The sequence below is a fragment of the Onychomys torridus genome, chromosome 17 (assembly GCF_903995425.1).
Source record: "Onychomys torridus chromosome 17, mOncTor1.1, whole genome shotgun sequence".
Classification (NCBI taxonomy): domain Eukaryota; kingdom Metazoa; phylum Chordata; class Mammalia; order Rodentia; family Cricetidae; genus Onychomys; species Onychomys torridus.
In genome coordinates this window covers 26969169-26982773 of record NC_050459.1, presented here as the reverse complement: position 1 = coordinate 26982773, position 13605 = coordinate 26969169, and the positions used below count along the sequence as shown (strand labels likewise).

The window sequence follows — 13605 nt, the reverse complement described above, 5'->3', positions numbered from 1 at the left end:
GGCGGTGTGTGTGTGTATGTGTGTGTGTGTGTGTGTGTGTGTGTGTGTGTGTGTGTGTGTGTGTGTGTGTGTGTTATCTGTTCCACCAAATCACATACGACTAGAAATTGCAACCAGACAGCTATCTGTGAAGCAAGCGATAGGAGCTCCTCCGTCTGGTGCCTGCTGTGGATGTCTGGCGCCCAGCAGCGCCAGATTTGGTGTAAGTGGGGCTTCTGTTTAGGAAACTGTGCCAGTTTTTTTTTTTTCTTTCTTGAAAAGTGGATTCTGGCTTTTATTTCTACATTTGTTTAGGGGGTAAAAGAAAAATCTCAGAATTACAACTTTGTTTATTGCATCAAAGCATTCGCTATTGGCTGGTTTTCTATAGATTATTATGATCCAATGTGAGTACATCTGTGGCTGCTTTGATAGTTTTCATTCTGCAAGCTTTTACACATAAGGCATGCATAATTCTTCTGCCCTTTATTTTTTATGTGCATTTGTGTGGTCAATTTTGATGGTTTCCATAAAATATATATTTTTTAGATTGTCATCTTTCTTCTTCTTGGCCCTTTGAACTGCCTGTGTTTGAGAGCATCACCTCCCATCAGGTTCCTCTTGGTCCTCGGGCCCTTCTTCCTCTGATGAACTTCACATCTTTCTTCTAGGAACAATGACTGCTGTGGAATCCACTTTTACACCTTTTGTTGTTTTTCTTCCTTTCGCTTTGAACACAGAAACACCAGCACTGAATCTTCCTCTTTCCTTCTTTTGATTGCTTTAGACACAACTCAGGAGACTGTTTATCTGGGTTGGCCACATGTGAGACATACTCCCAACTCTAACCCCTCCAAGACCCTCAGTCTTTTCATTCTCTAGTGTTCTCTCTCTTTTTTTTTTTTTTTTAGGATTCCTTCACAAAGTTAATTTAAAAATATTTTCCTACACTGAACAGCTTTATATATTAAGTGGTTGTCTAAAATAAAGCATAGATCTGGGGCTGTGGCTTAGGCACAGAGCACTTGCCCAGTATTCTTGAAGCCCCAGGCCTCCATCCCCAGAACCACCTAAATAAATAAACAGTCTGATAAATCTATAGCATACCTTTATCCTTCCACTCATAGTTAATAGTGTGGTAAGCTACACAGTTGTCCAAGTGGTCCATTGAGGAAATGGTCTAGAGCCTAGATAGTGCCTTCTATTTCTAAAAGCCTCAAACCTTTATTAAATATTCCTTGTTACCAGAGTAGGAAACACAGTTTGCTCTCCATTCAGCAATAGTTCCTAAATTGTTTACAGTTTTGCCCTCTACCTGCATTCCCACCTTTCCAAGCCTTTCCTTCCCTGTCTTTTAGTGCCAAACCCAATTAGCCACTTTCCTGCCTAAGACTATCTCGAAGGCTACAGTGCCTTGTGATTGAACAGCTTTATATATAGTAAGTGGTTGTCTAAAATAAAGCATGACATTCTCAAAACTCTATACATATACTTACCTGTAACTAAGTTTTAGCTCTGTTTATTATGATGTCACTGTAATTTTCCATCAATGTTTACTTTATTCTAAGATTTTTATTTACATCTCTGTGGTCTGCATAAGTGTCCCTTCAAAGACCCATGTGTATGGAGGTTTGTCTTCCGATCTGTGGTGTCAAAGTGGTGAAATCTTTAGGAAATGTCAAGATATTATGTCAGTGTGGACATGACTTTGAAGGTGATATTGGGACCATGCATTTTCTTCTCTCTGCTTCCCTGTGATTAATGGTAAAAAGACAACCTCTGTTTACCATGACGTATTGTGATAGTGCGGGCCCAAAAGAGTAGGGACCAAACATTGGACTAAAACCTTCTAAACAGACTGAATGCTGATTCAAAGGAAACCTTTGTTCTTTTTTGGATATTTTGTCAAAGCAATGGAAAACTGACTAAAACAACACCCCTTCCTTCAAAGAATGGGCTCCTCATGCCTCTTGAATACCAGGCATGAGTGTCGCCACCTTCATGTCTAATTTGATGTTTTTAGTCTGTGAAATGCAGGCACGGGGCATCTGCTGATTGCTATCAAACTGTATCATTAGAGTTAGTTTACTGTTCCTACAGTAGGGATCAGGAGTTCACAGGCTTCATCATAGTGTTTGCAAATACTCTGGATCAGTGAGTAAATCCATCCAAGAAATATTTAATTGTTCTTAAGTATTCTCTGTATTTTACTTCCTTATTCAACCTTGATATCTTTAAATTATACTTGCAGCCTCAAATATTGACTCTGAGAGCACTATCAAGTTCATTATTGACTACACATTTAGATGTATAATAGGACACATTGACCCATAAACTACATGGAGAGTTGACAGAACTCAGCAGTAAACAAAGCAGTAAGAGTTTTGTATTTCAGATGCCTGTGGTGTATATCCTCATTTTATTTTTAAAATCCTATTGATTTATTGGTCTCTCTCTCTCTCTCTCTCTCTCTCTCTCTCTCTCTCTCTCTCTCTCTCTCTGTGTGTGTGTGTGTGTGTGTGTGTGTGTGTGTGTGTGTGTGTATGTGTGTGTGTCTGCAGGCATGTGTCTGCCACAGCATACAAGTATGGAAGTCAGAGGACAACTCTTGGGGGTCAGTCCTTTCCAGTCACCTTGAGGGATCAGGGTTCAAATACAAGTTGTCTACATGTGCATAATCCCCCTACTGTATGAACCATCTCTCAGACATTTCTTTGTTTTTACATAGTTCTTAACTAACATGTAAAAACTGAAGATACTTAGAGATTACACTGATATTTCAATATGTGCTTTAGTATGTACTAATTAGATTAGGTAGCTAAGTCTTTCATTTCTTTATAATTTCTTCATGTTTGAAAATTTTTAGATCCTCTCTTAGTTCTTCATAAACTACATAGTAGTTTGAAATAAATCCAACACAGAAAGACAAATGCCACATGTTATCTCTAACATGTAGTTCTGAATGTAGCAGAACAGTGATTATGCAGATTGGACTAGGTGAAAGAGAGGGGAGATAAAGTCCTACTAAGAATAATAATCAATCAGGTCCGAACTATGTCCCAGAAAGTGAGTTTGCCCTTGCATAGCCAATGAGTACTCATACCCAGGTAGATGGAAGATGAGTTCTACAGCTCATTGGAAGACCATTCTTCCAATTTCTTTTAATCATTGTTAAAATGATAACTTTGACTCTAAAGATTTTTTTGAGAATTTCATACTGGATGTTTTAATTAATCCTAACTATTGCTGTGATAAAATGCCATGAATTTATTTAATTATATAGCTTATAGTCCATTATCTAGGGAAGACAGGACAGGAACTCAGGAAGGGCAGGAAACTGGAGGCAGAAACTGATGCAGAGGCCATGGAGCAAGCTTACTGGCTTGCTCTCCATGGCTTACTCATTCTGCTTTCTTCTAGATTATAGTACTGCCTGCCTAGGGACAGCAGCACCCACAATGGTTTGGGGCCTTCTACATCAGTTGTCAACCAAGAAACACTCTAGAGGCTTGCTCACAAGCCAATCTGATGAGGGCATTTTCTCAGTTGAGGTTTCTTCTTTCCAAATGACTTTAACATGTATTGAGTTGACATAAAACTAGCCAGCACAATTCACCCCATCAAGTTAACACACAAACATATTATTCAGCTAGAACCTTTCCTTTATCATTTGTTCCCAAGGGAGCACATTAATATTGATACCACAATATAAATCATTATTACCTTAATATTAAAAGTTCAGTCTCTTTAAATATCTGAAGTCCCTTTCAATTTTCAAAGTTTCTCTAAAATTCCAAAGTGTCCTTTGTAGCTGGAGTTTTCTCCAGTCCTGTCTGGCCCATGGTCAGGGCAAATCTCTCTCACCCACCAGTCCCACAGCCGCTCAGACCCAACCAAGTAAACATACAGACTTATATTGCTTACAAACTGTATGGCCACAGCAGGCTTCTTGTTATCTAGTTCTTATATCTTAAATTAACACATATCTATTAGTCTATAAGCTTCCACATGGCTTGTGGCTTACCTGTACCTTATATCTCTCTTTTCATGGTAGAGGGAGGCTAGCAGCATCTCTCTGGCTCAGCCTTCCACTTCCCAGAATTACCCTCTCTCCTTGTCCTGCCTATATATATATACTTCTTGCCTGGCTACTGGCCAATCAGTGTTTTATTTATTGAGCCACTAGAGCAACACATTTAACATACAGAACATCCCACAGCACTTCCCTTTTTCTTTTTTTTTCAAAGGAAGATTTTAACATTCACATAGCAAAATTACAGATAACAAAGCAATTATCAAGCAAGAATTACAATTATCTAGTCTACTTATAATAACTAGTCTATTTGTATTTGGCAAAATTAAAGAAGATATCTATCCTATATTTGTGAGTCTAAGGTTTCATATCTAACTTATCTTTTATCATAACTAAAGAAAATTGTAACTATCTAGTCTTCAACTACAACAAAGACCTCAGAAGGATATAATCTTACCTGAGAAATGGACGACGATGCAAGCAACTTTCAGGAGACTTGTGAGAGTAGACAGAGACAGCTGGCAGCCTGGACAGTCATCCAAAGTTCACTTGTAAATTTGTCTTCAGCTCACAGGCCTAGAGTCTCTCAGTCATTTTTCTCTGTGTCCTATAGAATGCCTGGCAGTTTCCTCTGTGAGGCAGGAACGTAAATGACCATTTTGCCAAGCAAAGTTCAGTGGTCACCTTTCTATGGGTCCTGCATGTCCAGTCAATACATTTTTCCAAGAAGTCTAGGCATGAGACTCTTAATTTCAGGGTCATGAGTTCATGCCCCATGTTGGGCACCAGATAATGGTTAAAATATTAAGGAAACTCAACACAGTTAAAAGGGAGGTTTATTTTGTGGGGTAACTTACAAGTGAAGGGATAGGTTATAGGGTCTGGGAAAGGTATAGCACATTCTGGCAGTATTCTCTAGAGAACTCTGCTGGGTCTAGGAACCAAGAGAGCTCCCCCATCTGATCCCAGGTCTTCAGGGGTCCTCTCTCGGCTCTGCCTTATAGGTGTGACAGTTACTGAAGCCTCAAAGGGTGGTGGTATTTCCAGGTCAAAGTTGGAACGGCTACCCACTACAGTCTTTAAAAAGTTCAAAGTATTTCAACTGTGGGATTCTGTAAAATTAAAAAAAAAATAAGTTAATACTTTTCTTATTTCAATGGTGGAAATCAGGGCACAGTTACAATTCAAAGCAAAACCAAGGTTCAACAGTATAAAAGTTCAGTGTTTGATGTCTGGGATCCACTCATAATCTGTGCTCCAAAAGACCGTGGAATGATTCCATTTCTCCAGCTCTGTTATCTGAAGCACACATAGCTTGTCTCTTAGGCTTTCCTTGGTAGCATATCCAAAATGCTGGAGTCTTTGCTATAACTGAGCTACACCTTTACCAATAGACTCCCTTGGTCTCTCTTTGGACTGTAACCCACTACAAGGTGCCAGACTACAACTTCTCTCCATGATTGCTTCCATTCTGGGGCTTCAATTGCAACTAAGGCTGTAATTTCAACAATACAATTCAACCTGTGGCCTCTCTATTCAGGGACTCTAGGCCTGTCACACAATGCCAAGCCTCAACTGCTCTCCATGACCCCTTCATGTCTTTAAAACTAGCACCATCTCCAAGTGATTGTTATTCTACCAAGTTCACCTGCCAGCATGAGATGCAGCCTTAGCCCCCTCTGTATCACAAGTTGTGGTTACTAACCCCAAGGAAATAATCCTTTTTTATGCCCCTCAGTGATGTTGGTCTCTTCTTAATCACTGCTAGTTTCTCAGTTCCAGCTAACAAATATTAATTGTCACAGTAAAGCAAAGTTTTCACTTTAGTGGTGCTGGTCTCTTGTTAATCAAGGTGGATTCTTCAGTCCCAGCGCCATGTATTCCTAATTCAGTATATGAGTACTGTATTTATATCATTTCCACCCCTCCCTCTGCCCTGTCCAACTCCTTTAGTGTCCTTCCACTCCCTCAAATTTATGACCCTTCTTTTATTATTACATAACACACGCACCTATACATGTACACACACACACACACACACACACACACACACACACACACACATATCCCTCTGCACCCACACATCCAAAAAACACGAGTTTATTCAGTGTGCTCATATGTACATGTGTTTAAGGCTGACCACTTGGGATTGGATAAGCTGTTGGGATTGGGATTCAGCCTGAAGAAACTGTTTGTCCCTTTCTTAGCAGCCATTGATTGTATCAGGCATTTTCTTTTGGACCACCAACCAGCTCCCAAATCCTGACATGGAGACATTATTAGTTATGAATGCTCAGCCTTAGCTTGTGCTCATTATTGGCTAGCTTTTTTTCTTTAACCAGTTTCTCTTTATGTTTTGCCTTGAGGCTTTTTACCTTTTCTAGCTATTGGATTTCAGCTTTTTATCAGGCCAACCAGGTGCCTTAGACAGGAAAAGTGAAACAAACACATCTTTTCATAATTAAAGAAATGCAGTATAAACAAAGATAAGACGTCCTTATATCATTAAACAAATGCAGCAGCAACAATGTAACATATCTTTACACCGATAAATATTCCACAATTAATTGCCTATAGCTGTTCATCAAAGGGTAGGGCCTCGTGAAAGTTCTGTCATTAATGTTGGCATGTTGACTGGTACGGTCATTATGCAGTCTTGTTGAGGCAACCATATTGTTGTGATTTCATGGGCATTGAATGCTTTTTAAAGGTTAATAAGAAGGTGCCAAGCCCTCTTCAGGGTTTGACTGATCAATTTAAATGCAAACTAATTTATTAGCTGTATTTCAGAGGGATATATTATGGAAATTTTCAGTAATAGGGTCTTTAAAAGACTAATATATAAGTATTCATAGTTGAGTAATCTAATGATAACCTTTTTAATTATATTTTTTATTGTTATTATATTTGTGTTTTAATTTTACACATCAGCCATGGGTTCCCCTGTCCTCCCCCCTCCTGCCCCCACCCCCACCTTCCCCTCATCCCCTTCCCTCCATTCCCATCTCCTCCAGGGCCAAGACTCCCCTGGGGATTCATTTAAACCTGGTGGATTCAGTACAGGCAGGTCCAGTCCCCTCCTTCCAGGCTGAGCAAAGTGTCCCTGTGTAAGCCCAAGGTTCCAAACAGCCAGCTCATGCACTAAGGACAGGTCCAGGTCCCACAGCCTGGATGCCTCCCAAACATTTCAAGCTATTCAATTGTCTCAGTTAACCAGAGGGCCCGCTTCAGCTGAGGGCTCAGCATCCTTTGGTTCATAAATCATGTGCTTTCATTCGTTTGGCTATTTGTCCCTGTGCTTTTTCTAGTCTTGAGCTCAACAATTCACGCTCCTACAGTCCCTCCTCTTTCTCGACAATTGGACACCTGGAGCTCCACCTGGGGCCTGGCTGAGGATCTCTGCATCCACTTCCATCAGTTATTGGATGAGAGTTCCAGCTCGACTGTTAGGGTGTTTGGCCATCTGATCACCAGACTAGGTCAGATCAGGCTTTCTCTCGACCATTGCCAGCAGTCTACCGAGGATGTATCATTATGGATTTCAGGGAATCTCTCCAGCACTCTGCCTATTCCTGTTCTTATGTGGTCTTCATTTATCATGGTCTGTTATTCCTTGTTCTCCCTTTCTGTTCTTGATCCAGCTGGTATCTCCTGTTCCCCTAAGCTTTCTTTCCTTCAGACCTTGCCCTTCATTACTCCCACTGTCATCTAGGCCTTTTGGCTAAGATCAAGTGTAGTATCTGTTCTTATCAGTTTAATGATAACTGTTTGTTTTTCAATTTCAGTCCTAAGACAGAAGTTTTTTTTTTTTAAATGAAATTTGTAATATGAGAGCTAATATAAACAGAATATATTTTGACTTAAGCAAACAGGTTAGGTTTATCATGACAAATAATTGTGGATTTGAAGTGCATTTGCCATTTTGAGTCTTGAAAAACTGAAGTCCATCTTTTTGACCAAAAATATGAAAAGAACACTTAACAAAAGCTCAGGTCTTATCTGTATCCTGTGATAGAGAAAGACCACACCAGTGTGAACAGGGGAAGTTTATAATGGAGTATGGAACTTTCAAAAACAAGGACAAATCATTTCCAGTCATGCACACATATATACATACATATAAAACACACACACACACACACACACACACACACACACACACACACGCACGCACTCACACACACCCTGAGAACCCTGTTTAACATGAGATAAATGACAAGGAATGAACACACATGCACATGCATGCAAACATATTGTGAGAGTCCAGTTTTGCATGAGGTAAGTAACATGGTAAAACACCAAGTTCCCCACTGTAGTCACTTCTATATGCTCTTTTCAGTGTTGACATGGCAGGTACACATGATCCCCAAATATGTGTGTGTTAACTTTTGGCCCCGAGGATGATACTATTGGGAGGTGGTGTGAGCATTTTTGAGAGTTGGGGTCTAGGGCTAGATGATCCAGTTGTTAAAGAACACATATTACTCTAGCAGAGGGGCACGTAAGTTGGGTTCTAGTCCCCACATGGTAGTACACAACCAGGTGAAATTCCAGTTCCAAGGGATTCCATAGTCTCTTCTGAACTCCATATGCACCAGACATGCATGTGTTAAACATACACAAATGCAGCTAAAACACTAGTACACATAAAACAAATCTAAAAAGTATTTTTTAAAGCAGAGTCTGGTGGGAGGTTCCATGGTTACTGGAAGCGTGACCTAGAAGGAGATTGTAGAGTTCTGGTCTCCTTGTCTCTGCATTTGCTCTATAGAAACCATTTATTTTATTTTTTAAAGTATGTGTACATGAGTGTGTCTGTACATGTGTAGATGTACACATGATTATAGGTAACTGCAAAATCCAGAAAGGGTTTTGGATTCCCTGGAGTTAAAGTTACAGATGATTGTGAGCTTTCTGATATATGTACTAGAAACCAAAGTTGGGTCTTCTACAAGAGCAGTATTTACTCTTGATTCCTGAGCCGTCTCTCTAGCCTCTGTCTTTGCTTCTCCATTCGTGAAGCTTTGCTCTGTTGTATGCTTCTACCTCAATATGCCACTCAAGCTAGAGGTTCAAAGCACTGGAACCCCTTAATTTTAGACTGGAACCTCTAACACTGTGATCCCGGATACACTTTTCTCCTTAAAAGCTAATTGCTTCAGTTCTATCACTGTAGCAAGAGAAAGCGCTCTCTCTCTCTCTCTCTCTCTCTCTCTCTCTCTCTCTCTCTCTCACTCACACACACACACACACACACACACACACACACACACACACCCTCCACACATCCTCCAAATACACACTCTCTTCCATTATCTACCTATGTTGTGGTCATATCTGCTGAGATTATAGGAACATTGGACAAATATTTAGAAATGGATGTAACATTCATAAACCTTAGAGGTCACACTGCCTTGTCTGTTGTATACTTGAAAAACCACGCTTAGAGCAGTTCAAGGATGTTTCCAAAGTTATATAGTTATTGGCCAGACAGGGACAAAGTCACATTCTCTCTAGACTTAGTAGTTAATATTTGATTGGTCAGTGTTCTTACCAGGACTTTATTTCCTACTTATTCAGTACTTAATACAAATAATTGATGATTATTACATATATTGTAGTCAAGCTTTTATAGTATGTATTAATTCTATATTTATATTTAGATAGCTAGATGTATCTATACACTCAGTAGAAAGGAATAAAGTTAAAAAAACAAATTCTGAAGCCATTTATTTAAAAATGAAGAGAAAAAGCTTGGGGAGGGGCGGCAAGTCTTTGAACAGCATCATTAGTCAGAAGAAATAGTGCACAGTCCATGGAATCTACACAGTTGCTTTAGTAAGTTTCACAAGACTTTCAATTTATCTGGTAGTCTACTGCATTTTCATAAAAACCCTAAGGAGTCCAAGAGAAGCATGTGGTGTTAAAGATTCTCTTTCACTGTGTAGGAGCCTATAAGGAACTGGAGATAGAAATCCTTGCCTCTCCTTGGATTGATAAGTCTGTTAGCTAATCCTGTCAGGCAGAACATGCTCTCCAAGAGTTTGATCCTTGACCTTTCATAGACTAAAAGACTCTTAAGTGCCTGCTGTTTTAACAAATTGCTTTTGATTATGGTATTGAGAAATGAAAGGGTGCCAGCATTTCTTACAACCCCTGGACTAATTAGCATTACTAATGATTATACCACTTATTTATAGATGCTCTTTGACAAGGCAGAAGAATGAGTAACAGCACTTCCTACCAGTTGTGTGACCTTGTGAAGTCATTTTTTCCTTTTGTTTGTTTTCTTTACAGTAGGCGTAATATCATCCACTCAGTTGGGCGTTAGGGGATGTGCATAGCAAACTCCCTTGTAATTGTAAGCTCTGGGTGCCAACTTCATAACTGAATGTGGGGGCTGTGAAAAAACTGGTAACAGTGAAAGGCTTTTGAGCACACAAACGAGGGCCAGCAAGATGGCTCAGTGGGCAAAGATGCTTGCTATTGAGCCTGAAGAACCTGAATGTGAACCTCAGGACTAAAATGATAGAGAGAACAGACTCCTGAAAGTTGTCCTGACTGACACAGACATTGTGTTCCCCCCCATGTATATATATATATATATATATATATATATATATATATATATGCACATGCACACACACAGATACACAGACACAGACACAGACACACACAAACACACACACACACACACACACACACACACATCCCAATAAACTCTTGTTGAAATCACAGTTAAATTGTAAGAAAAGAAAATCAATTCAAAATCAAATGCAGGATAAATCTGGGTTGTTCCTAGAAGTGTCTAGTGATGTGTCATGAGGCATCACTGCAGCCTTTGTCCCACCATACAGTGTGCACACTTAGCATCGTGTATGTTGCCACACCAAGCAGGGGCAACACCTGCTGTTTGAAACACTTCATATAAGAGATTTAAGACCCATGCCTCTAGTGTTTTTCCTGGTACCCGAAGTGTTGCAGGGCTGAATGTGGCCTTGAATGCCTGATCTTCCTGCTCCCACATCCTTTCTACTGCTGGCATTACATTTGTGTGTGACTATCCCCAGCATAGATTGCTTGATTTTACAAACTGCTGTTGGAGTATCTTACTTGAGTTTCATTTGAAAAAAAAATTATTAAGTGCATTTTGGCTTCAGATTAGGACAGAATTTCCAACAATTTCTCAAGAGGCCGTAACATGTGAAATAGTGTTTTCAGCATTGATACTTATATAGTCAAAATATGGAAACACTCTGAAAAACATTGGCAGAATCAAGACAAAAATGACATCTTTTAAGTAAAAGCAAATAATACACACCCCTTTCCTACTAACAGGCAGGTTTCCTTCAATTTTTAATGGTAGTAAAATTGTATGCATATGAGAGAATTGCTTTTAAATACAATTCTTTATGATATATTATTAGCAAATGTTTACTTTCTGTACCTATTTGATATATTTATGTACCCGGCATCACATGAAAAATTCCTGAGCTTTTAAGAGGAGTCACGAGACAAAAAGGTTTAGTAAGCTCTGCTCTAGGTCTGGACTTATTAAACTTCTCTAAAGGGCCAGAATGTAGTGTCTTTTCTATCACGAGTCTCTGTTGTAACTACTTAACACTGCCACTGTAACATGAAAGCGGAGATAGGTCACAGATAAACCAGCAGATGTAACAGTATTCTGGCAAAATGTTATTTACGAACAATGAAATGTTTTTGTGCATGTTTAGTATTCAAATACCACAAAATATTTTCCTTTATTTTCCCAAGCATTTCAAAATGTAAAATCTACTTTTAACCCGAAGGCTATATAAAAAACATGTTGACTTTGCCCACTGTCCACAGTTTGAAGTTTTTCCCCAGGCCCTGACCTGGCTAGAAATCATTTCTACATTTGGAGGAACTATAGTCCAACAGCGACGTGAGGGCTGTACTTAGCGGCAGTACCCGTGATTGAATTGAGCTCTTTCTTTGACACTGAGGCCATGCATTGGCTAATGTGTGAGAGTACTCACAGCGGGAGGGGTCGTCTTTGGGCTGCATGCCTGCCTTGGAGTTGGACAGAATGTCTGTACTGAATGTAGCACACTGAATTCACACAACCCAGACTCGAGTTTATGCAGAGAGATGCTGTCAGCATTCCTGTTTTAAAAAGGAAGTTTTCAAGGTTTTGAGGTCTCAGCACTTTCTCAGGCACAGCAGACTGACTTTTGGCACGTAGACGCATACTTTCAATAAAAAAAATTTTCTTCTTTCCTTTCATTTGTTTTCTAGTTATTTTCTGAAGCCATTCTCTTTATATTAGAGGTAGAATGAAAATGAAAAAAAACTCATTGAAATACAAACAGCCAAAGGAAAAAATGCTCATTTTAATTTTTTTGCAACTGTTGGCCCATAAGTTTATTTAAAAAAAAAATTTCCAATTTAAATTTTTTTGCCTTAGGCTTTAGAACATGACATTGGTTTTGTATGGTTATTAAAGTGGGATGAAGAGAATTCCATGAAAGAAGAACTTGGAAATGTTTTACTGACAAAGTGGTCAATATTATTGGTACAACTTTTATTTTTTAAGAAGGAAAAGGAACGAATAGTTTAGTTGTTAGATTGTGTGCTAAGAATGCACAGAGCAGTAGACTTGGTCCACAGCACCCCATAAATAAGGAATGGGGGATCATGTCTTTGATTTCAGGATGGTGGTCATCCTGGCCATCCTTAGCTACATGGTGAGTTCAAAACCAACCTAGCATGTATGAGACTCTGACTCAGGGAGAAGAAGGAAGGAGGAGGCAAGAGAAAGAAGGAGAAAGAGGAGGAGGGAGAAGAAGAGGCACTGAGATCACAGTAGAAATCCTAGTGGGCACTTTATTTCCTTTATTATAAACATAATGGTGACAGAGTCTGGAACAAGCTTTGAGGAGTGCTCAACATTCTGATCTTAAATGTGATCTCTCTCCCATTTCACCATAGGCAACAGACGATTATATATATATATATATATATATATATATATATATATATATATATATATATATATATAATGTAAATTCCTTTTCTAATGAGTTCTAGTGGGTGATTTGCCTAAAAAATAATGTCTGTTAAAAATTAAAAGTTACATTTCACCTACTAATAGATGTCTAGTCTACAAAATATCAATTATTGGATGAAATATACCAAAGGAAACCTTATCTGTGAAGTATTAGAGTGTATGTGTGTTCCCTTCTGTGTCACCTCCAACTGCCTCTCAAATTCACTACTTCTTCTTCTTCTTCTTCTTCTTATTATTATTATTATCATTATTATTTGGTTTTCTGAGACAGGGTTTCTCTGTAGCTTTGGAGCCTGTCCTGGACTAGCTCTGTAGACCAGGCTGGCCTCGAACTCACAGAGATCCGCCTGCCTCTACCTCCCGAGTGCTGGGATCAAAGGCATGCGCCACCACCACCCGGCTTATTATTATTTTTGCTATACACTCTCACACATTAAATACATATTTCACACACACACACACACACACACACACACACACACACAGAGAGAGAGAGAGAGAGAGAGAGAGAGAGAGAGAGAGAGAGAGAACTAGAAATAGACTC

General features: G+C 39.3%; 1 protein-coding gene and 1 pseudogene across 4 annotated transcripts in view; both read left to right on the top strand.

The window, feature by feature from the left end:
* Nrg1 (neuregulin 1) overlaps positions 1-13605 on the top strand; it is a 1059481-nt gene that overhangs the window by 82932 nt on the left and 962944 nt on the right. The window lies entirely within an intron of this gene.
* LOC118569226 lies at positions 7714-7816 on the top strand (annotated as a pseudogene).